Genomic DNA, 25,745 nt, shown 5'->3' with positions numbered 1-25,745 from the left:
GAGATGCACAGTCAGGTTAGAGGGCAGCTTGGGTCCTGGAGTTGCAATGGACACACACCCCTCTCTGCTTAGCTGTGGCTGCCCTCAGTGCATATGCAGGGCTGGCTCCCTGGCAGATCTGACTTTCTCTGGTTCTGTGGCTGTCATAAGATTTATTCAGAATCCCTCTTATGAGTTTTGGAACTGAAGCTGTTCTCAAACCAGTCGCAGATTCTACTTGTTAAGAGAAGCAATGTACATAGAATATCGGCAGTTAGGAGGCATGCGTGGGTTCCAGTCCCAGTCTCACTGGCAGTGAGACCTTGAGCAAGTCACTCAACTTCCCTGAGCCTCAGGGTCTTCATGTGCATCATGGAGGAATTCTCCTTCCTGCCTCCTGCTTTTCTCTAATCTTCCCCCATGGTGAGAGGCCTCTCCCAGGAGGAGGTCTGCCTGCTGATATCCATCCGCCTCTCATCCGTGTGGGTTCCATGGGGAGGAAGGGGGAATCCCATTAAGCTGACTGGTGAATGAGAGCTGGGAAACATGGGGAACATGCCCTTCTTCATGGGAAACATGCCCTTCTCCATGATGTCCATACTTGCATGACAGGATAAAACTATCTCCTGCAATCTGCCACAATGGATCATTTTGAAATCTCGAAGAAGTCATTTATTCAGATTAAAACTATTTATAGCAGATGTAAGCAAACAATTCATTGGTGTCCTTGAGATTGATGGTTGGCACTTTACAGTTTTCATTAAAAGTTAAACTCTTTCTTCATTCAGCAAATATTTTAGTGCCCATTATGTGTCCTGTACTGGGATACAGCAGTGAATGAGACAGACCAGATCCTTGCCCTCTTGGGGCTGGCATCCTAGTGGGGAGATGGACAATGCTGGGCGTGGTCGATCATGCCTGTAATCCCAGCACTTTGGGAGGCCGAGGCAGGCAGATCACCTGCGGTCAGGAGTTCAAGACCAACCTGGCCAACATGGCGAAATCCTGTTTCTACAAAAAATATAAAAATAAGCCAGGCGTGGTGGTGGGCACCTGTAATCCCACCTACTTGGGAGGCTGAGTCAGGAGAATCGCTTGAACCCAGGAGGTGGAGGTTGCAGTGAACTGAGATCATGCCACTGCACTCCAGCCTGGGCAATAGAACAAGACTCCATCTTAAAACAAACAAACAAACAAACAAACAACAACAAAAAAACTGTATATAATTTGCAAATAGTGGTAAGTGCTATGGATAAAGATGAAGCAGGGAACAAGGTCCAGGAGATGCAAGCATGGGTGCTATAACTTTGACCCAGAGGGCAGGGCAGATTCCTTCTCTGATGGAGGGGAGGGAAAGGCGGGTCGACGCTCAGCCAGTGTGGAGGTACTGATAGGGACCTGGTCCACTCCAAGACTATCAGGGAGGTCAGGGTGGGTGGAACAGAGTGAGAGGGAGGGAAGTAGGAGATGAGCTCAGAGCAGTATCAGTGGGGGTAGGGCGGAGGCGGGGGGTAGATAGCAGGTGGTGTAAAACTGGTGGGAGGGTGTCCAGGGAGGTGATATGACATCCCTCCATAGGGCCAATCCATAGTGATTGTTTTATTCTTTGCCACATGCAAAGCCTGTCATGTGGAAGGCAGGAAAGGCCTAAAATCATAAGGGCACAGTGGTGCTGTTCCAGATCCTGTTCCTCAGTGCATGGTCCCAGGGCCAGCAGCACTGGCATCTCCTGAGTGCTTGTTAGAAATGCAGAATCTCAACCCTACCACACACCTGCTGGATCGAAACCTGCATCTCACAGGGCCTGCAGGTGATCCATGGCCCACGAACATTGGAGAAGCAATGGTCTGGAGTCATCTGTGACTTTGGGCATCAGAAGCCCTGGGGGCTGCTCAAAACATGTCTACTTCATTGCCTGCTGGCCTCAGTTTTCTTGTAGTTTCACCTGCAAGGAGATGAGAATGATGCTGACATTCTCTGCTGTGCCCAAGCTCTTCTGCTTTTCTGAGCGAGTGCCACTTTCAACACCGCTTTCCCCACGCATCAGACCAGTCTCTCTCTGGGGTGGTGTAGACTGGGAAGGTGCCTCTGGGAGCTGATACTCTGGCTCTGTGGAATTTCTAGGCTGTCTTTCTTCAGTGTGCTTAGAGAAGATGTTCTTTCCTCATAGTAGAGTATTACAAAGTCTATATTGTGACAGGGAACGGTGCTGCCTTCTCTATGTGCACATAATGCCACTCCTCCGTTCAGCAGGGCATATGCTTTGAGCTGAGCCACAAGCCTGGTGATTCACCTGTAGGCCAAATTCCCATCATTTATTGCCAGGTCCCTTATGCACCCAGTGGTTCCAGATGCGGAAGGCTGGTTGCCTTCAAGGGTAGATGGAAATGCCTGTTTTCATGACAAGCACAGATGTTGCATTGTATTGACTGGTTTATGCTAGGATCGGGCATCATATAGTCAGCCCACCCTCCCAAAACAAAACACACAGCCCTGTGGCCTGGGTACCGAGCCTGGAGTTTCCAGGTCTAACTATTTGGCTTAACTGTTGTTAACTCCTGAGGGACTCTGGGTGAATCACTTTCCATGCGTGAATATCAGGCTGCTTATTGATAAAACAGTTACAATCATTTCTACTTCACAAGTTATTGAGGCTTCATTATCTAAATGCTTTTGAGAGCTGTCCTTAAATGTGGCATTTCCAGGCTTACATCACTACATACTAGTGTGCCTTTTTTTTTTTTTTTTTAATGAGTGTGAAATTGTCTCCCTCCTTCTGTTCATTTAGACTGCAGCATTGATGAGCAGGTAGTGGCAAATGCCTCTTCATATTACTCACAGATTACTGTGGGTTAAGAAATAAACTGGGCATTGACCTTTCCTTGCTGTTTCTGAATTAGTCACACACTTCTCATTGTTTGTGTATGTCAGCAGCATGACCTAAATAAAATTAGGGTTGATCTCTTTCAGAATATATTTTGGATTTCTCCTTACAATAAAGTTAAGGCAAGTTGATGTATGGTTTGCAATCAAATAGAAAGACCTTTTCAGCAAAGCCCTGGCTCAATGGTGGAGTGATTATTGAACACTGGTTTCTAGTTGTGGCCAAATTCTCAAATTTCTCAAGTGTTACCTGGCCTGCTAAGGACTCTAATAGAAAGCAGTCTCCATTTGTCACTGCCATTTTCCATTGGTGGGGCAACTCGATAGCTCCGATTGCCTGCATCTTACCTTACCACCTTGGAATTCCAGATTAGCCCAATGCTTACTGTTTTCAGGTCTCTGCCATTATGCTGTTAGGTGGCTTTCTAGGCTAAACTGATTGACTGCTTAATCAGCTGCTGTCCATGCTGTGTAGAGTGGATGGGTTCAGGGACAGTGTTTCATTAGCTGTGTAGCGTTAGGCAACCTACAGACTAAAGCAAAGAACTATACAACAACAATAACAACTAGAACTCCCTCAGTCATGCTGCATCTCTGATCTAGTTTAGGCTGCAGAGGTAAGATTTGACCATCATAACTCAGCCAGGCAGAAACCACATGGGGAAGTAATTCACGGAGCATGCATCTTTTTCAATCCTTTATCCCACCGTATGTTGTATTTCGCTGACCAGGATGGAGATCATTCTCATTCTGCATCTCTGGGATGCATGAAGTTCTGTTGGGGAAGAAAGTACTCATGACAAGCTCATGTCTGGTTTAGAAGTTCCTGGGTGAGTGGGGAATGGATCCAAGAGCTCTGGGCATCAGGTCTCCAGACAGGACTAACTGGGGTTGGGGAAGTGGTAACAGCTGGTCCTGTGGGCCGTGGTTGCTGTTAGAGGGAGTTGCCTTTGGTAATAGTGGTAAGATTGTGATGTGTCATCTTATAAGAAGTCTATACCAAGAAGAGTGTCTTTGCTTAACCACTGTGAAGCCACTCCTCAGAGATTCTCCTAGATTTGTAGCTTTGATTAGGGTTAAAATCTGGACTTGGTTGGTGGGGAAGTGGTAGAGACTTAGGTGCCTGGAATGGGCGGTTCTGGACACTTTCCTCCTGCAGGGCTGTGGTTCTGGGCCTTACTGTGGCCTTCTCTAATGCCCCTGGGAAGAGCACAGCTCTACACAAACTGGGGCAGATTGAAGAATTAGTCCATTGGGAATTATTGCCAGTATGGATCCAGAAGAAAGGCTATTGTTTTGTTCTCCCAGCTCACCAACAAGGAGGTAAAAGATTGCTCACTTCTCTCACAAGCCTTGCCATCCACTTCCAAATACATGGAAATCATTTCTATGCCATTTCCAAATACATAGAAATCAAAACATTCAGTGTTTGGACTTACCCCATGGCAATGCAGCCGTCCTGCAAACACATGGGTTGGATTCCTGACACGTGCCTGGGAATGTGAGCTAGCATAATGCTATGGATTTTGGTCTTCTGGGGGTTGGTGTCCCATGAATGCATGTGAGTGGATTAGCAATGCACATGACTACTTGGTTTGTATATTCTCTGGCTGAGTGACCCAGTTCCTGGCCCAGGAACAGGATGAGCAAAGCTAGCTGGGTACCGTCAGGGAACCCTCCCAGCTGGGGCATGGGGGCACCTTCCTTCCTAGTCCAGGATGCAAACAAGTGTCAGAGCAAGGTGAGGAGGAGAGTCTCTGCTGTCCTTTTGGCTCTGGTCATTTCCTTTGTAGCTATGTAGATAAATAGAAGTAAGGGGCAAATCCGATGGGCTTGATATTAGAGCCTGTTTCATGGCGTCGCATCTGTCTTTGGAAGCAGCCATTGTGTGTGATCCTCTGACTTTTCCTCCAGTTGCTAACCATCTTGGATATTTTAGAAACCCTCTTATGTGTTAATATGCCCGGTGAGACAAGCATCATGATTTCTCCTTCACCAGTGACCAAACAGAGCTGCGGGGTTGTCAAGTGAATGTAGTGAAAAATCACACACTTGTAACCGAGCCAGGCTGTGCCAGAAGCCCAGTCCCTGACTCGGTCCTAGTGTTGTCTCTCAGATGGGGAAGTGGCTCTATCTATAAAACGTGTGGTTGCTATGAATTACCGGTGTTGGTAAGGAGAATTGGAAGCATTCTCATTTCTAGATTACCTTTCAAATATTCAAATTCATGCACCAGTAGCATATGGCTAGAACTTTTATTTTTTCACTCAGATGTCTTCCAATGTGCTTCATTGAATTTGAAATCCACACCAGGTTTGAATTTTGAAAATGCCAACTGTATACTAACTGAATGTGAGAAATGAAGAAAACTTTCATAAATGTTTTTTTAAAAATAAATGGTGATTTATTTTTCTGTGTTCAGATAAACCAGCTATATGGGTTTTTTTTTTTCTTCATTTTGGTTGATTTGCATTCTTGATAATATAGAAGGAACAATGTTTCCAGAGTATTCTTAGCTAATTTTCTGCAAAAGAGTTTGCAGTAGCACATATCAGACATTAAAGGAAAATGGGTCATGGAGTCTTTGGGCCACCTCTGCTGGCCGGGAGCTTTGGGTGGAGGGAGGAGCCTTTGTCGTCTTCAAATGGCTGTGTCTGCTGTGTCCTCTCAGCAAAATTTTGATTGAGAAATGATCTGATTCCTTTTTCTTCCCGCTTGGGGCTGAGTTTAGTTTGTAGGTGCCATTCAATGCTTTTGTTTCTCACCAGGTAAGAGATTTTCAAGCACTTCAGAACTCATAAAAGAGGGCTTTTATCTGCTTGGTTTTCCTCAGCTGCAGAGAAAATAAGTCTGAAAGTTTGTATCTTGCATGACCTCTGTCAGAGGCACCACCATAGAGTGGAAAGAACATTGGCCTGGAAGTCAGAAACTGCCCCATAACGGGTGGCCCAGGAGTCCTTTCCCTAAAGCCACCTGCACCTCTAAGAGCTTCACAGTCCTTGGGATGACCCCCTGTGAGACACCTACTCCTTCTTTCTCCCCGACACTTATTAAAATACACCATATTCCCCATGAAATATAATTTATACACTGTACATCTTCAAATCTAAGTCACCATCAGTTGTAAACTGTATCATGATTTTATGCACCGCTAAGAAGAAAAAATGCTGCCTAATAAATGCACTCATTTCAGAGGATTCCTGTGTAGAAAAATGTGCAGTTTATAATTGGTGAAATATATGATGAGGTCAGTTGCAGTTGGGTAGTTGAGATAATGCCAAATGTTGTCAATTTTTTATAAAAAATGATCTATTTCTAACATGGACAGAGCTAAAATACCCATGTACCTGCTACCCAACTTTGGCAGAGCTCAACATTTGCTTCAAATATTTTTTTAAAAATAAAATAAAACATTGAAGACATAATTGAAGACCCTGGTCCTTCCCTAATCCTGCACCTTGTCTCTCCTTCAGGGTCCCATGGGAACTCCATCTTGAGTTTGGTGCCTGTCATTCCCATGCATGTTTGTAAATTTTGACTGTATGTCTTTATATCCATTAAACACATACATTTAGTGTTTTTATTTTTTATTTTTATTTTTTGAGGTGGAGTCTTGCTTTGTCGCCCAGGCTGGAGTGTGGGATCTAGGCTCACTGCAACCTCTGCCTCCCGGGTTCAAGCGATTCCCCTGCTCAGGCCTCCCGCGTAGCTGGGATTACAGGCTCATGCCACCATGTCTGGCTAATTTTTTTTAATTTTTAGGAGAGTTGGGGTTTCGCCATGTTGGTCAGGCTGGTCTCGAATTCCTGACCTCAGGTGATCCAACTGCCTCGGCCTCCCAAAGTGCTGGGATTACAGGTGTGAGCCATCGCGCCTGGCCGTATTTAGTGTGTTTGTTTGTTTGTTTGTTTTTTTGAGATGGAGTTTCACTCTTGTTGCCCGGGCTGGAGTGCAATGGCGAGATCTGGGCTCACTGCCACCTCTGCCTCCCAGGTTCAAGCGATTCTCCTGCCTCAGTGTCCCCATATTTAGTGTTTTAAAAACCCTGCTAGCTTTCCACCAGTGTCCATTCCCTGTTCTTCCTTTGAATAGTAGAACCCCTGAGCTTTATGCAGACAGCTTCTGCCAGTGATGGCTCATGACTTAACTTCTGGCTGATGGATGCATGTGGAATGGATGGGTACACCCTCTGGATTTTTCCTTTAAAATGAAGGAGCAAACCCTTCATATCCTTTCTCCTCGTTCCCTCTGATTAGGACAGGGTCAAGGTGGTTGTGAGCTACTTACGACTATGCAGAGGAGGGAAACACACTAGGGAATACTGGAGCAACAAGGTAGAAAAACCCTCGGTTTCTGCCTTCACAGTGGCAGCTCGTCCACTCCCGACCTGACTGCCCGTCATCGTGAGCTGCTGTGTGAGAAGTAAACAAACCAACAAACGTATTTTTATTTAAGCCAGTATTATTTGTCCTCTACTAAAACAGCCACACACAAAAAGTTCCAACTAATATAAGTGGTTTATATTTTGATCGTGCACATTTCTAGTGACTTCTTGTATTAAAAACTTTATTTTTTCTTAAGGATTAGCATAAGATACATGTGTACAGTTGAACATTTCCTCAGATTTAGAAAAAGGAAAAAATACATCTTACCGCTTCCTCGATGGCTAGATATCTGTGTCCCGTCCTCCAGGCGACACGATCCCGTGGAGGTCACATTAATCTGAGCCCTTCACTGTCTTCCATGCAGAGATAGAGGGAGTTCATGCATACTGAGGACAGTTAGCTACTCAATCCCCAACAGGAGACATTTAAAGCAAACTTCACTGTGATAATTTCAGAATGAAAAGGAGACGTTTCCATTCATAGGAGAATTTCCTTCCCGAATCCTGCCTGAGCATCTGTGGAATCATCCTCAGAGTGAGGCCTTCCTGGTCCAGTTCTCTCCTCTGGGAGGCTGTCCCGTGACTCCCACGCCTGCACGGCAAACTGCGGGATGGCTGCTCCAGGAAAAAAGCCACCTCTCACCAGCCGGCAGGGCCAGGTCAGGGTACCAGGCTGGTTACAATACCTGCTTTCTGCGGAGTGGATGAGTGGCCCAGAGGGTAACAAGAACCATCTCCCATTTTCCCCTGTCCCTTTTTCCAGCCCCGATGCTGTTGGATAGGGGCACACCCCCAGCATGGTCCTGATCTCACAGGTCAGCTTGGCTTCTGGCCTTAAAGGCAGGTCTGTTCTTTGGTTTCCCTCTCAAAGGGCACTTGAAACGGAGTGGTGAAGGTCCCTGACCTCTCCTATTGAATAAGGCTGGTGTCATCAGTCTCGATCATGCCAGATGCCCACTGACCTTGGGTGAAGCTTCTCCCAGTCTCTCCTTGCATTAAGAACTGGGTTTTCAGGTGAATGGTCCTCAGACTTCTGCAATTGACTCATTGCCTCAGTGCAAAGATCACAGGAGCCTCTTAGGCCATCCGTGCCGATGACTTCCAAACACACAACGGTGGCTCATGGAAGGAGTGGGAAGGAGAGCACTGCTCTGGGTGAGAGTTGGCAAGCTAAGTTCTACTGAAGAGTGCCCGTAAATGAAATTCATGGTGTAAAAAACCCAAGCTGGCTGAGTGCGGTGGCTCACGCCTGTAACCCCAGCACTTTGGGAGGCCGAGGCGGGTGGATCACCTGAGGTCAGGAGTTCAAGACCAGCCTGGCCAACATGGTGAAACCCCATCTCTACTAAAAATACAAAAAAAATAAGCTGGGCATGGTGGTGGGTGCCTGAAATTCCAGCTACGCAAGAGGCTGAGGCAGAAGAATCACTTGAACCCGGGATGCGGAGGTTGCGGTGAGCAACCTCAAACAAACAAACAAACAGAAAACCCAAGCCAAACAATACAAAATGACTCCCCTTCCGTGGAGGCTGCAACCCCAACTGGGAGAGTCCTGTACAATCATAGGACAAGAAAGAAAAAGAGGCACAGGGAACATGTGAGAAGCAGTTTGCACACTTTAGTCTGACTAGATGTCACAGTTCCCTTGATAGTTTTTGCAACCAAAAAAATGAAAATTACACGTAAAAGATTCTTTAAAACCAGTTCCTCTCGATTTACCTTATAACCAGTTCATCAGAAATTTACTTCCATTTTGAGTGTCTTTTGCATTCCCTGTCAATATCTCAAAAATTAATTTAATTTAGAAACTAAAATTAAGCATAAACTAAAGTTTAAAAACAAGCTGGGTAGGCCCTTAGAAGGCTTGATTTACAAACCTTATAATGCCAAAGACACGGCAAAAAAAAAAAATCAAAATCAAAAGACATTCCCATGTAAAAACACCCAAAAAGGTTTTAAATTATAGGCAAATTGCTCATTAGGCAACTGGCTTTAGGCTAATTGACCTAGAGTCAATGACTTCCAAAAGTCGGCACTTCAGTGCTCAGGGACACTTTCTCAGGCCTGTATTCATCTTATTTCAGACAAAATTCTAATCGACTCTATTATTTGGTTTCTCAGCCTCTGGCATATTAGATGCGAATCAAAACAGGAGGGAACTGTGGGAGCCAGGCCACTTTGCACAGTGAGAAGACCAGCTGATACCCTGACAGGCAGGGTGGGGTGGGAGGAGGCCAGAGAATATTAAAATGTAAATACAAGGATTAGGAAATCACCCTAGTGTGGGGCCTTTTCCTGGACGGGTGACCTCTTCCTACACTCCTACACTGCTATGGCTTCTGAGATTGCCTCTCTATCATCATGGGCAGAGGTTCATAAAGCCAGGCAAGCTGTGAAAAATATCTGTAACAGGCTAAATCGTGAGCCACAGACTTTGCCCAATTCGTTGTTTTCATATACAATCCATTTTGAAAAGCTTTTCATCGCAAAGCATCCAATTATTGACTCGTGAGTTGGAGCATCCTTATAAAGCACCCAGTTCCCCCCACCCTCTGTGTGCAGCCCACCCACCAAGAGCTCTGTCCATAGGATGCCTCTGTGGCTGCATGAACACCCCCAGACCTACCTAGAAACAATTCTGCGTTCTGGAAACATTCACCTCTAGGAAGTCCTCTTTCACCAAACAGTAGCGTGACCAAATCCAGGTAGTTCTCAATATCCAGGGTAATTTGGGAGGAGGTCAGAAATAACCCAAATTGTGATGAAATTCACTTTCAGTTATCTAGTGCATATAAGTGTGGCTAAGAAGTAGCCAGACAGAGGGCTGGGCACGGTGGCTCACGCCTGTAATCCCAGCACTTTTGGAGGCAGAGGCGGGTGGATCGCAAGGTTAGGGGATCGAGACCATCCTGGCTAACACAGTGAAACCCCATCTCTACTAAAAATACAAAAAATTTAGCTGGGTGTGGTGGCACGTGCCTGTAGTCCCAGCTACTCGGGAGGCTGAGGCAGGAGAATTGGTTGAACCCAGGAGGCAGAGGTTGCAGTGAGCTGAGATCGAGATCGTACCATTGTACTCCAGCCTGGGCTATAGAGCAAGACTCCATCTCAAAAAAAAAAAAAAAAAGAGAAGCAGCCAGAGAGAATAGGAGAATATACTTGCAAATCGTATATTTGATAAGGGATAAATATCCAGAATACATAGAGAACTCCTAAAAGAACAACCTAATTCAAAAATGGGCAAAGGACTTGAGCAGATATTTCTCCAAGGAAGATATACAAATAGCCAGTAGGAGTGTTAAAAAATGCTAAATGTCACTAATCATTGGGGAGAAATGCAAATCGAAATTACAGTGAGAAACTGCCTCATACCTATTAGGATGGCTAACATTTCAAAAAAAAACCAAACAAACAAACAGGAAAAAACAAGTGTGGTGAAGATGTGGAGAAAATGGAACCCTTGGACACCGCTGTAGGAATGTAAAGTGGTACAACTACTGTGGAAAATAGTACGGCAGTTCCCCCCAAAAATTAATATAAAATTACCATATGATCCAGCAAGTCCACTTCTGGTATATTCCCAAAATAACTGAAAGCAGGGTCTCAGAGATATTTATACATCCAGGTCGGGCACGGTGGCTCATGCCTGTAATCCCAGCACTTGGGGAGGCTGAGGTAAGCGGATCACCTGAGTTCAGGAGTTCGAGACCAGCCTCAACATGGAGAAACCCCATCTCTACTAAAAATACAAAATTAGCCGGGCATGGTGGTGCATGCCTGTAATCCTAGCTACTGGGGAGGCTGAGGCAGAAGAATTGCTTGAACCTGGGAGGCAGAGGTTGTGGTGAGCCGAGATCACGCCATTGCACTCCAGCCTGGGCAACGAGCAAAACTCCATCTCAAAAAAAAAAAAAAGATATTTATACATTCATGTTCATAGCAGTATCATTCACAATTGCTATAACATGGAAGCAACGCAAGTGTCTATTGACAGATGAATGGATAAATAAAATGTGGTATATCTGTACAGTGAAATATTACTTAGCCTTAAAATGGAAGAAAATTGGCTGGGCGTGGTGGCTCACGCCTGTAATCCCAGCACTTCGGGAGCTGAGGCAGGTGGATCACCTGAGGTCAGGAGCTCTAGACCAGCCTGGCCGACATGGCGAAACCCCATCTCCACTAAAAAATACAAAAATTAGCTAGGTGCGGTGGTGGGCGCCTGTAATCCCAGCTACTCGGGAGACTGAGGCAGGAGAATCACTTGAACCCGGGAAGCAGAGGTTGCAGTAAGCTGAGATTGCGTCATTGCACTCCAGCCTGGGAGATAGAGCAAGACTCCATCTCAAAAAAAAGAAAGAAAATTCTGACACACGCTACAACATGGATGAACCTGGAGGACATTACACTGAGTGAAATAAGCCAGTCACAAAAAGGCAAATATTCCATGGTTCCACTTTTATGAGGTAGAAGAGTCAAAATCGTAGAGACAAAGTAGAATGAAGGCTACCAAGGGCTGGGGTCGGGGGAATGGAGAATGGGGAGTGATTGTGTGCTAGGTACAGAGTTGTAGAGATGGATGGTGGCGATGGTTGCATGTCATTATGAATATATTTAATACCACTGAACTATACACTTAAAAGTGGTTAAGATGGTAAATGTTATGTCATCTGTATTTTACCACAATAAAAACATTGCTGGGTGTAGGGGGATGACAGCCAGCATCTGGAATGGCTTACTTCCTTAGGGAGGCTAAATATAATAATTACTGCTGCTCCCAATCCCCCTTTCACTTCCAAAGCCCAAGAACCCCCCCAGGTATCTTTCCACTCCAGGGCCCTCTCTGAGGAGTGGTGTCAGGACTTGGGCTGGCACTCCTGGGAAGGAAGGTGGCGCGGGGTGTAGTGAGCAGGCTGAGATGATCTGCTCTGGGAGCGCTTGCTGCACTCAGCCTAAAGCCTTGGGAGAAGAAATGGGTGGGTGAGGTCAAAGAGGAGGATTTGCCTAACTTCCACCACCAGCCATAGTTAATCCCCAAACCAATTAATCTGATACTTAGTATCTATCCTTTTATAACTATTGTTAACTCTAGTCAAGTACTCTTTTTTTGAGACGGAGTTTTGCTCTTGTCGCCCAGGCTGTAGTGTAATGGTGCCATCTCAGCTCACTGCAACCTCCGCCTCCTGGGTTCAAGAGATTTGCCTGCCTCAGCCTCCCGAGTAGCTGGGATTACAGGTGCCTGCCACCACACCCAGCTAATTTTTGAATTTTTAGTAGAGACGGGATTTTACCACGTTGGCCAAGCTGTTCTCGAGCTCCTGACCTCATGATCCACCCGCTTCAGCCTCCCAAAGTGCTGGGATTACAGGCAGCCAACTGCATTGTGAGCATGCTTAGGAGCAGCACGGCCCCTATAGAGAACATCGGATAAGGTGACCTAAGCAAGGTCTGACACTTACCTTGTGGCCTCGGACCAGTTGCTGATTTTTGGAGCCTCAGTGTATCTTCTGTGAAATGAGATTGGTGATACCTACCAAGTTAATTCGTGGAACTCTCATGAGAGTCAAATGAAATAACCCATGTCAAAATGCTTTGTGATACTAGAGGAATGTAAGGGCATTGATAATGGCAGAGATTTGAACTTGAAGCAAATAAGAGGCAGAAATGTAAAGTTAATGGAAGGGACTGCAGTTTTCATTGCTGTGGTTCTGCCTCTGAAGTTTATGAGTACTGGTCGTGATTAGTTAAAGGGTAATCCTTACCTTCCCTGCTAATACTTGAAGACTAGGTTTTCTACTGGACCCTAACATCTTTTTGAGATTGCTTTTAAAAAGTGATGAATTTCTTTAACCAGTAAGGTGTGTATATATCCATTTTCTGTTCTGCTTTATTTTAGGAATGAATTTATTATTATTATCATAGTAAATAGCCAAGCATGATTCAATTTAGGAAGATAACAGGAAAAGTTTGCTCATCTTTTCTAGGCTAATTTTGCCATAATCCCCACAAATAAAGTAGTGGTTTCTTTAAAATATGCCAGTTCAGGGTCACAGAGCTGCACTTTTAAAGCCTACAATTGATTGTTTAGTGCGAAAATTGTATTCAAGTGAAACACATCAGCATGCAAATCTAAAACGTGGCCATTTTCATCTAGATTGAATATTATTAACCAGCCCAAGGGATATGATGTAATTAAGATTTTGAACAGCTTACTTTTGTCTACTGTGATGAGTATTACCCCAATATTTAAAGCGGCTTACCAGTTGAATAATGAGAAGGTGGCCCAGTGCACCAATAACCATGCATTTTGGCTTTTAGGTGCAGTGAATGAGTTTGACTTTCCTTCACAGGTCCAAGCATTGATAAGGGCAGAGATATGAACTTGAAGCAAAAAAGAGAATGTTCAAATTCCAGGAAAATCACAATTCCTTTCTGAATAATGGCAGATTTCCATCTCATTGCCTACTCACTCATTTTAATACCTTCTTGCATGGGTTTAGGAATAAAGACCAAGTGGGGACAGATGAATCCCTTGTTAAGGGTTTATGCTTTTGCCTAATTAAAACTATTGGGTTTATAGCCTGCTAATGCAGCTCTACTTGGAAGGGAGAACAACTCTTAGCTTGGATCCACTTCAGAAAGTTTGCAAGGGCCTCCCTCTGCCTTTCAGAGAACTGAGAAGGTACATTTCTGATAGCATCTTTCTTCTGGTGCAATTCCAGGATAACTGTTCTTCTTAGGGGAGACAAGATGCTCACCTTTTCTGTCCTTCCCACACCATTTTAAAAGAAAGACAAAGTTCTTTATTTCTCCCAGGAGAAGTTCAGGAAAGGATCCATTGCAGAGCTGCACCACCTTAAGCAGACAGCCAGCAGGCTAGGTTGGTACCACGGCTCATTTCAGCCATCCGTATTTTCAGGTGTACCATATGTATTTAGTACATCATTTGATAATGCTAAAAAAATATTAAAGCAGTGTGAGACTAAAGGAGAAAGAAGATGAATGTTAGCATTCCCCTGGGGTTCATGGGTGAAGGAATTAACACAGCGTGGCACTCTACCCTAGCTGTGTTTGTTTCCATGGCAACAGCTACGTACATGTTTCAGACTATCTACAGTGACACAGTTGCAGAAATAGTAGCTTGCAGGTTTCTGATATCGCATCAGTGGACAGGCGGCATGCACTATATTAAGTAAGTGTAAAAGAATTTAAAATATAGCTCTGGATTCAGATGTGTATTAGCTCAACCGAACGATGTGTCAGGGGTTGCGGCATTCCCCTTCTGCACGATGGCAAAATCTGGGCAAAGTTGAAAGTTGCAAGATTCCAGTCAAACAATTGTCCTTGCTTGGGTAAATATCCTCAAATGAAAAAAATGTGAGTTACAAAGGTAAGAAAATGGCCTTGGCAGATGACATATCAAAGAAGGATATTGTTAATGAAGCTATTTTTTTTTTTTTGGAGGGGGGTAGTGATGGATAAGAAATGAAAGCTTTGGTTGGAAATAGCTGAGTCTTAAAGCAAATCGAATGTGCAACAGAATCTTTTTAACAGCTGCTGAGTTTATGGCAACTAAGGTCTTTGAATGTATCACTGTAGAAATTGCTTTTATATCAGAATGATCAGGTGAGGAGCAGAGAGGTTGATTAGGTGTGCGGTTAAGGGGAAATCGGGGCTCCATTGTCTTTTCTGAAAGCTTATGTAAATATCTCATTCTCTCCAAGCTGACCCTGGTTTGTCTTTGACATTTGCTGCTACTTTTTAGTACCATTTGCTGTTATCTGTGTTGATCTCATGCTGCCACATTGTAACCTTATATGACTTCAGTGTTGGTTACAGAGCAACCAAGTAAAGATGATAGACTTTGTAAGTGTGTGACTTTGCAACCAAATTGTGCAGTAATTTCGGAGGAGTGTTCAAATGAGTATTTATTTGCCTGCTAGACCCCTACTTTTGAATAGCAGCCTAGGTATTAGGTTAATGGATTTCAATGTGCACGTTATGATTGTGGGAGCTTTCAAGTATCTTGTAGGTCAATTTACACTGAGTTTTTAATGTCAAAAAATTTTTTATTTATGCCCATTATTCGATTTAAGCCTGCATTTACCTCATAGTTTTATTATTCATGTATCAGTGAAGAGAATGTAAAATGGCATGGTAATTTAAACTAATCTATTCATTTGAAGAAGGTTAGTTTTCCGACCATAGGTGGACTTTTAGAAAAAGCGATGCAGACAGCTCTTTGGGCTGTATGAAACTATTTTTTTATGTGCACAGGGAACTATCTACAGTATGTACTGCATATTATTCTTTATAGTCATTATTTGATCAGATGTTAAGAGAATACCTCTGAGGGGCTCGGAGCTTCCGAGCACCCACGCATGTGGAGGGCCAGGACAGGTTTTGGATTATAAACCAGGGACTTGAACCCTGGAATGTACCACACCCCAGTGGGTAGATACAATGTGCCTTTCTAAATAAGTTGATAAATGAAATGAATGTTGAAGCTTTCCATATATGCCCATGTGTAGTCTGAGCAATCCAGAGATGGGAATTGAAATTTGTGTCTTCTATGGGGGTTGTTTTTTGGTTTTATTTTGTTGAGACAGGGTCTCACTTTGTCGCCCAGGCCAGAGTGCAGCGGTGCTATCTCGCCCTACTGCAACCTCTGCCTCCTGGGCTCTAGCAATCCTTCTGCCTCAGTTTCCCAAGTAGCCGGGACAACAGGCACATACCACCATGCCCAACTAAAAGACCTCACTATATTTTCCAGGCTGGTCTTAAACTCCCGGGCTCAAGCCATCCTCTCGCCTCAGCCTCCCAAAGTGCTGAGATCATAGGTGCGAACCTTGGGAAACTTTTTAATGGTGGCTCATACCGAAGGCAGCTCCATTCTCAGAGGACGAGCTGCTCTGCCCACTTGTACCCCCCACTTCAGTGGAGTTTTAAGACCCATCTTTGGGGTGGGTGGGAGGGCAGACCTCTGTCCCCATGCCCTGGCTTGCCTGGTGTGTGCCCCATGTATCCTGGGACTTCTCTGTGTGAAAGCTGCATGATCCCACGTGTGCTTGGCCCCCCCCAGGCTGAGGGGACCAAATAGCATTGGTAGGAGAGAGTTTACATGACGTTCTGTTATTGTGTTTGAAGGACCTTGGAAAACTTGGGCTCAATAACCTGGGACTCTGACACTGGAGATCAAAAAAGTTTCAGTGAACTACTTGGATGACTAGTTCAACTTTTCTTTTTTGGGGAGTGCTGGAGCAGGCCCTTCCAACAGTCAGGACGTTTGTGTATTTTTTTCATCATACAGAAATATTTTCCAGTGTAGAAACAAACCAAAACAAAACATCCGTCTATGCTATTTTAACTCTTTTGTAAGAATAGAAAAACACATGAACCTAAATGTAAAGCGCTAGGCCGAACTCGTCATTGGAATGTGAAATCTTGGCAGTACTTAGAGGAAACTCAATCGCTTCCATTCAAAGGGCCAGGAAATTGATTTAGAAAAAAAAATAAATTTGAGGGATTCCCAAATAGTGGCAAGGTGGAATGACTAAGAGAAGCGTGAAGGTACAGACGGATCTTATTCCCAGTCATAAATGGTGGTAACATGGTCCGAATAAACCTCCCGAGGCAGAGCTCATCTGGAGTCTCCATTGCCCAGAACTTCTGAAGATTCCCAGAGACCCCAGGATGAAAGGTTGGCATCCAGGGCTTTCCACTTTGAGTTTCTTTCCAGCTTCTCGTCTCACTGTGTTTTCTTTTCCTTGGGCATCCTGTGCCCCTGTCCATGGGTCCTGAATTCTGTGCCCTGACCATACTTGAAAGCACATAGGCCTTTGCTCTCACCGTTACCTCTGTCCGGATGCCTATAGTCCCATCTTTGCTTTGCAAGGCCCAGCTTAAATTCTGCTTCCTCTGTAAAACCTTACAGATCTCCCCCTTTCATTGAAATGATTTCTCCATCCTCCGCGTTCACTTAACCATTTATTTGTCAATGATCATAGCACATATTGCATTGTATTAAGGTTAGCAGTGGCCGGGAGCAGTGGCTCACGCCTGTAATCCCAGCACTTTGGGAGGCTGAGGCGGGAAGATCACCTGAGGTCGGGAGTTCGAGACCAGCCTGACCAATGTGGAAAAACCCCGTCTCTACTTAAAACAAAAAACAAAAAACAAAATTAGCCAGGTGTGGTGGCGCATGCCTGTAATCCCAGCTGAGGCAGGAGAATCGCTTGAACCCGGGAGGCGGAGGCTGCGGTGAGCCGAGATCGTGCCATTGCACTCCAGCCTGGGCCACAAGGGTGAAACGCTATCTCAAAAAAAAAAAAACAAAAATGATTAGCAGTGTATCTCCTTAACTAATATGTAAATGTATTAAAGACAAGGGCCATGACGTATGTACTTTTGTAGGATTCGCCATACCTAGAATAATACTGTAATGGAACTGTTGTATTTAACTGAATTCTTAAAACCTTGTAAAGATATACATTGTGGACCAGTTGTGAAATGCTTCTGTTCTTTGAGCAAAAGGAATCTGTTGGCTGCTGAGATTCCGAAGGCTGTGTCTGTCACAGCACCAGAAGCATCTGGACCCATTCAGCCACTTTCAGATGCTTCCAAACTTCCTGCTGTTTGTCATCGGCTAAACTCATGGAACAAACCAGGTGAATGGCTGATCTTTTTCATATTCATAGAATCACTAGATTTTAGAGCCAGAAGGAACCTCAGGGAGCTAAATTCATTTTATAGAGGAGAGAATTTGAAACCTGAACTGCCAAGTGACTTCTTCAAAGCGAGAGAGTTGGTTAGCGCCCCAGGTGTGTGGACTTAGCTTAGCCCACAATACCTCCACATGCTCCTGTCTGCCAGGCCTTCTTGGCATGGCCTTGGGTTCCACTTAAGGCATCAGGGATCAGCTGGTGCTTTCTGCCCATGTCTGGCTTGCTTTCTATATGTAAACACCGTCATCCAACAACAATCCGTTCACCACTCTTTGCTAAACGCTGATATCATTGGGATAGAATTAAAAACAAAAGTGGACTGGGAGTTGAGCTCAGGGGAACCGGGAGCAAAGCTAACAATTCATTAGCCGTCGCTGAGGACACGGCAGCTGCTGAATTCAGTCAAGTTCAGACCCTTAAAAAGAGTGGAAAAAAGAAAGCACATGCCTCCCAGCGCCTGGGCACCGTATCGCTGGGCCAGCTGGGCGCAGCACTGTGGCAAAAAAGATCTCTTCGTTTTCAGAAATCTGAGCCTCCGACCTTGCAGACAGGGAGGGGAATGTGGCTGCAACTTTACTGCATTTGGCATTACGTTTTACTCCTGCCTGCAGTTGTATCAGACACAGCTCCTGTGTGGAGTCCATGAGGATCTGAGAAAAGAACCAGCCCTCCAAGCTGACATAGGAGCAAGCTGTCTCAAGAAAGATGTGCGTGCATGTGTGTGCATGCGTGTGTGTGTGTGTAAGGCTTGCATCTGAGGCTGACAGGCTTTTTAAGAGGAACTCTTGGTTTCTGTGTAAATGTGTGCCTCTTCTGCCCAGAGTTAGCCTGTTAAGGGAATAAAGCGCAATTCAGGTTTTGGAGTTGGAAGCCTGATTAATCTCTCTGCCAGTTACATATGGAAATAAATTAGTAAATGGTCCATCTGGGACTAAACTACTGCAGAGATGATAAATTATTGCCATCGTATATGTTGGTGTTGCTGAAGACTGAGTTGTGCTCACCAGGAGCTGCTAAAACATAACTAGATGCTCTATTGTGGTTAGAGGAATATAAAAAATTTTTTAAATTACAAGTAAAAGATTTACCTTGAAATGCTTTTTGGGAGAATGGTTTGGTTGATGCCAAGTTTGTTCCTCAGAACTGCTGTATCTGCAGATATTTAAAAGGAGAATCTCAAGGGCATCAGAAACATGTTGCTTTTATATTTTCAAAGGCCAGTAGGATAACAAGTGTTAATTAGTAGCCAAACGCCTCGATGAGGAGGATAATTCTATACCTCTATATAGTATGGCACTTTATAATTTTCACAGCAACTTCATTTCTATTTTCTTATTTAAATTTCCAAGAAGGTGGGGTAGGTCAGTGCCTCTTTTTCTTGATAGATGAAAAACTGAGGTTCAGGGGGTTTAGTGCCTTGTCCATAATGACTCAGAAAGTTGAGTGGCAAAGCTGGCATGGGTAAGCAGAGACTGCCAATTTTGAATCCGGCTTCATTTCAATCCGAGCCTTGGTGTGACATGAAAAACATTTTCAGTACCCCCTTGTTCACCTACCAACATCGGGAAATAAAACCTTCTATTTATGTCCATTTTCTAGAAGCAATGCCATACCAACTTGATCATGAAAAGCATTTTTTCCTCTAACTGGAGATGTGTTGATTTAACTGTTTTGGTGACTGAGTCATACCCCTCTCAACTTGAGTGACAGTATTTTTTTAAAGCTAAAACCAGAGATGTCCTCAGGGGCTGTTGAGGCGTGGCAACATTTTGCCCCTTTGCAGAACGGCCCGAGGTGACTGTGACTTCCAGATTCTTGTACCTACTTTAAAATTTTGTGTGTGCGTTCTTCCTCCTGGACAAACCTTCTGCTATTAATCCTTGAAGCAGTTGCGGTTCTTCCCTCTAGAAAATGCACTGCCGAAAGTACAGAAAAGTAAACTGGATGTAGTTTTTTTTTTTTTTTTTTTGAGATGGGGCAATGGCACCATCATGGCTCACTGTGGCCTTGACCTCTAAGTTCAGATGCTCCTCCCTCTTCAGCCTCCTAGGTGGCTGGGACTACAGGCGTGTACCACCACACCTATTTTTTTGTTTTGTTTTGTATTTTTTGTAGAGATGGGGTTTTGCCCCGTTGCCCAGGCTGGTTTTGAACTCCTGGGCTCAAGCGATGTGCCCACCTCGGCCTCCCAAAGTGCTGGGATTACATTACAGGCATGAGTCACCATGCCTGGCCCAGACATTAATTAAACATCAGCCACTGGTGCCTGCTCGGTGGTCTTTAATGAAAAAGAGGAGCCACCAGCCTGACCAACATGGCGAAACCCTGTCTGTACTAAAAGTACAAAAATTAGCCCGGTGTGGCGGCAGCTCCTGTGATCCCAGCTGCTGGGGAGGCTGAGGCAGGAGAATCGCTTGAACCAGGGAGGCAGAGGTTGCAGTGAGCTGAGATTGTGCCACTGCACTCTAGTCTGGGCAACAGAGAGAGACTCTGTCTCAAAAAAAAAAAAAAAAAAAAGAGCCCCTAGCTCTTACCTGTCTGCCCTTGGAAGTAACCTTGTCTCACTCAGATCACCTTCAAATTTCTCTTGTATCAGCCAGACCTGGTTACCCCGTGCCCCCGAATAGCCCTCACGCTTTCCAACCTCCGGGCCTTCGCTTCGGTTGCTGTCTGGTTTTTGTTGTTGTTAAAATTCTGTCCTAATCTCAAGGCCATTATTATTGTCTTCATGATGCCTTCCTTTCGTGGCACCCCCCACTCCTCACCCCAAACAGAAACAAATGTCTCCTTTGTCTTGACACTCTCCAGCCGTTATAAGAAATAACACGGTCTGCCAGTATTTGAGTTGCTTGTGTATGTGTCTTATTTTCCATAGTGGACAATATATTTCTCGAGGGCCGGTTCTTTATCATCTCTGACTCTTCATCCCTCCATGATGCGATCCTTAACTCTATGCTTTGTCCTTATAGGAGCTTAAACACAAAGTAGAGTAGGGTGATTTTATTTTACAACAGAATGTCTTTGTATGGGTGGATAAATTAATGATCTAAGGTATATCAGAATTACTTGGAGGACTTGTTAAAACACAGATTTCTGGGCCCTACTTCTGGATAATATATTCTGACTCAGTAGATATCAGGTAGGGGCCAAGAATTTGCATTTCCAACAAACTGTCAGTCAATGTTGATGCTGCTATTCCAAGACCCACAGTTTGGGAACCGCCGATCTAATTAATATACTCCTAACATTCTCAGACTACAGCGCGTAGGCTAATGCCATTCTTTTCATTAGAGAGTTCATTGATTTGTTATCCTTGAGGCCCCGGTTAAAAAGATATCTTCTTCAGAGATTATTATGCAATCTGTCTCATGTACCAACTTTCCTATTTTGCAAGATTATTGGTTAACCATGGCCTGATAACTTGCAGCCCATTTAGTGAGGAGTAGAGCCAGAGACATTTCATTTTACAACAATAAAATAGAGTCGTTGACTTTGCAGCCTGTACACTTGGTCTACCCAGTGGATCAAGGCTGGTCCGTGGGGTGGAATGCTGGCCTTGAGCGCTTGTGGGTGCTCTGATGTTTTTCCTTTATGTAGACAAGTGTTTGAGTAGCAGCTGTAGTACATAAAATGATCTCACAAATGTCTCAATGGCAGTTGTAGCAAAATAAAATAATCTCACATTGAGATGGCATGTATTTTCAAATTTCTGGATCTTCTTATGCCCCATGAGACAGTTTCAAAAACACTCCATCGTGAAAGATCCTGTCTTTTAATAACGATCCAAGAAATAAAGAGGTACTGTTACAATTGGCTTTTTCACTGAAGTGCGTCATTTTCTAGAGTCAGGCCAGAGATGACATCCATTGTGGTTGCAAGGGCTCTCTCTGCTGCTTCTGCTTAATTCTGACTTCCTACTGCTCCTCTCCAGCAGCCTCTAGAAGACCAGCATTCTCGTGATTATGGAGGCCCCTCTGTCCTTTCTGTGACGGGAGCAATGCTGACCTCGGTTTCCTGGACCCATTCCGACTCAGGTAATCACACTGCCTTCCCCAGCTCGCCATGCTTTACGTAGATTGCATTGAATACATGAAATGCCAAAGCTATATTTAAATGCAAATGCCAAATTGATTATTTCTCCATCAACTGGTATCCTCCCCCGCCTCCCCCCAATCTTCTTAATGATCAATTTATGCAGCTGATCAGACTTGACAATGTGGTCAATCCAATTTAGGCATTAAGATGATTAAAAACATTGAATCACATCTTTATTTAAAATTCTGGTGTGAGTCGTAGAAATACAAAGCCACCGGAACATTGCTGGGAATTTTCACATAGAAATTAGCTTCTAAATTATTTTTGTTGCCACAATCTCATGTTTTACTTTAATTGTATTAATCTTTCTAATGTTGTACTTTTAGTTGAGTTCAATAAGTATTGAGTATCTGTTGTGTGTTCTTGGGACAGGTGGGGATGAAAAAGTAGAAGGCTGCCTCCTATCCTCAGGGAGCCCACAGTTTAGGCAAATTTGACTCACTCATAAGAAAATGGCAGATGGTGCTGAGCATAGGGCCAGGGCTATGAGCTAGCGGTAGTTCCTTGGTTCAGGGAATGGAGAAGCTTTGAGGATTGGGATTGAAATAATTAGGGAAGAATTCATGGACCAGGGAGGGCCTCAGTTGGGCTTTGTCACTGTGGATCATTTGGCCAGGCAGAAGGAAGAGGCATGGCATTGAGCCTTGAGGGGAAGACAGGAATGAACCCACCATGAGCCCAGGCAGTGAGGGCCTGACTGCCTCGATCAGAAGGTCTAGAGGACCCAGATCTTCTGCCCCACCCAGAACCAGACTCCCCGTCAGGGGTCCCTTGAGGATCCTGGAGTGGAGCCCATTGGGGAAACTCCACCTTCCCGTTGCAGAGGGGCTTTGGCTGGCACTGTCCTGCTGGGACAGTGGTTTCTGTTGCCCCCACCCTGGCTTGGCCACTGCTTTGCTGATCTTTTCTGCTTCTCTGGGCCTGTCCACACCCTGCCTCTGCCTGTCTACCTGATTATTTACTCTTCTCTCACACACCTGCCATCCTCCCCTCTGAGCTCTGTCTGGCCTTTGGGGCTTGTCAGGGCCCTGGGATGAGCTCTGTGAGGTCAGTTCCTGGTGATTCACAAGGGGCGATTCTGAGAAGTGGAGCTGCAGGGGAGGAAGCATAAGTTAAGAACACGCATTTATAAAGTAAGGCTGGGAGCTCATCCAGAGAGTTCTGAAAGCCAGAATTAAGGGAGGGTCTCAAGGGGGAGGGCTGGGGCTGTAGTCAGGGATGGGAGCCAAGTGCCCTGATTACTTTGGGTATGGTGCAGTGGATCCTGTCCACCCCTCACTCTCCCCCAGGTCTGCCCTTTCTTAAGCTGGTGGAAGCAGTGGTGGCTTTCACTGCCCTGGGTCTTTTTTTTCTTTGAGAGAGTCTTGCTCTGTCACCTAGGCTGGAGTGCAGTGGCGCCATCTCTGCTCACTGTAACCTCCGCCTCCCAGGTTCAAGCTGTTCTCCTGCCTCAGCCTCCTGAGTAGCTGGGGCTACAGACGTCCACCACCATGCCCGGCTAATTTTTGTATTTTTAGTAGAGATGGTGTTTCACCATATTGGCCAGGCTGGTCTCGAACTCCTGACCTCAAGTGATCATCCTGCCTTGGCTTCCCAAGGCACATTCTCCAAAGTGCTAGGATTACAGGCATGAGCTACCGCACCTGGCCTGTCCTGGGTCTTAAAGGTGCTACTGAGAGTTGTCAGCGGAGACCCCGCTCACTGCCTGTTGGGTCCTCCCTGGCCACACACCATCTGCCTTCCTGCACACAGGTGTGCAGAAGCTTGGGCCTTCTGGAATCATAGCCTGGGATCACCAGCCACCAGGAAGTGGAAGAACTAGAATAGCAGTATTTGTGTTCTCCTTCCACTGCAGAAATTGCCTAATAGATTGTTGCCACCCCTCCTAAGCCCAGGCCAGGGGTTGGTAAACCACGGTCGGCCCAGGGGCCAAATACTGCCTGCCATCTGTCTGTGCATCGCCAATGTACTAAGAATGGTTTTCACATTTTTCAGTGGTTGGGAAAAATTAAAAGAATAAAATTTTGTGCCTTATGAAATGTATATGGAATGCAAATTTCAGTGTCCCTAAATAAAATGTTATTGAAACAGAGCCATGTTTGTTCATTTCTGGATTATCTATGGCAGTTGTTGCCCTTACAATGGCAGAGTTAAATAAGTGCAATGGAAACCATGAAATATTTACCCTATGGTCTTTTATGGAAAAAGCTTACCAACTCCTGGCCTAGGCAGTTGTGTGACGTAAGTGTTTGCGAAATTTGATGTGTGGAGCTTTCTCCCCATTAAGAAAATAGGTTGAAAGGATGAGTAGGATTAGAATAGGAAGGAGCAGAAGGGGGGATTTTCTGGAGTGAGAAAGCGAATTGGTCACACTCTAGTTGGATATTTCCATTCATCTCTTTAACTTAAAATAAAACCTAGATGCAACATGAGGCCATTTCGTCTTAGGGTTGTCTGTAAGATGAAGCATCCAGACTTCTTGGATTAACCTAAATGTTGGAATAAATCAGCACCAAATTAAAACAAACCTTGCATTTTGGAACTTTTTTCTTTTTACTTGGCTCTGGGTGTGAACGATTTTATTTTAAACCAAATAAATATTTTGTTTTAAATCAAGTAAGCTTTGAAGGCTTACCATGAGTAAGCTATGGCATTTAATCTTGGCAATGCTTTTTCCCAATCTGGTAGCATTTTATGATACTGTTGAATGAAAACTATAGTAAAAGATGTGGGTTCTAATCTTACTAACCGGCTGAGCCAGGGCAGGCAGTAGTATATCAGGGTAAAAAGTACACCCAGGCCAGGTGCAGTGGCTCACGCCTGTGATCCTAGCACTTTGGGAGGCCGAGGCAGGAGGATCACCTGAGGTCAGGAGTTCAAGACCAGCCTGACCAACATGGTGAAACCCCGTCTCTACAAAAATACAAAAATTAGCTGGGTGTGATGGTGGGTGCCTGTAATCCCAGCAACTTGGGAGGCTGAGGCAGGAGAATCACTTGAACCCGGGAGGCAGAGGTTGCAGTGAGCCGAGATCACGCTATTGCATTCCAACCTGGGTGACAGAGTGAGACTCTGTCTTAAAAAAAGTACACCCCACATCTCAGGGGCTTAGTACACCCCACATCTCAGGGGCTTAGTACAACAAAAGCTTATGTCTCATTTGCCCAGAGTTGGGATTGGGCCAGTGTAGCTCTCTTGCATCCAGTATTTTGAGGTCCCAGGCCTCTTTCATCTTGTGATATCTACATCTCAAAACATGGCTTCCTGGCTGCTGCAACATGTGAAGGAGAGTTGAGAATGTACACCCATTCTTTTTTCTTTTTTGAGACAGAGTCCCACTCTGCCTCCCAGGCTAGAGTGCAATGGTGCGATCTTGGGTCTGTGCAACCTCCACCTCCTGGGTTCAAGCGATTCTCCTGCTTCAGTCCCCCGAGTAGCTGGGATTACAGAAGCGCGCCACCGCACCTGGCTAATTTTTGTATTTTTGTAGAGATGGGGTTTTGCCATGTTGGCCAGGCTGGTCTTGAACTCCTGGCCTCAAGTGATCTATCCACCTTGGTCTCCCAATGTGCTGGGATTATAGGTGTGAGCCACTGCACTGGCTCCATTCTTTTTTTTTTTTCCTACAGGGTCTTGCTCTGTTGCCCCAGCTAGAGTGCAGTGGTGTGATCATGGCTCAC

The 25,745-nt window shown here is 44.9% G+C and overlaps 1 protein-coding gene across 11 annotated transcripts in view; it reads left to right on the top strand.

The window, feature by feature from the left end:
* Positions 1–25,745, top strand: part of FOXN3 (forkhead box N3) — a 461,111-nt gene that overhangs the window by 109,122 nt on the left and 326,244 nt on the right. For 5 of the 11 annotated variants that reach the window (XM_054666225.2, XM_016926571.4, XM_054666227.2 and 2 more), the window contains one exon: positions 21,902–22,004. The exons of 3 other annotated variants lie outside the window; for them this stretch is intronic. The gene's annotated coding sequence lies outside the window, so the exon portion shown is untranslated. The remainder of the gene's footprint in view (positions 1–21,901; positions 22,005–25,745) is intronic. 3 more of the 11 variants (XM_016926572.4, XM_063793060.1, XM_063793057.1) reach the window with 1 other exon arrangement.

This window comes from Pan troglodytes, chromosome 15 (assembly GCF_028858775.2).
Source record: "Pan troglodytes isolate AG18354 chromosome 15, NHGRI_mPanTro3-v2.0_pri, whole genome shotgun sequence".
NCBI lineage: Eukaryota > Metazoa > Chordata > Mammalia > Primates > Hominidae > Pan > Pan troglodytes.
Note: the sequence above shows the minus strand (reverse complement) of the source record. Positions and strands in the feature narration are given on the sequence as shown.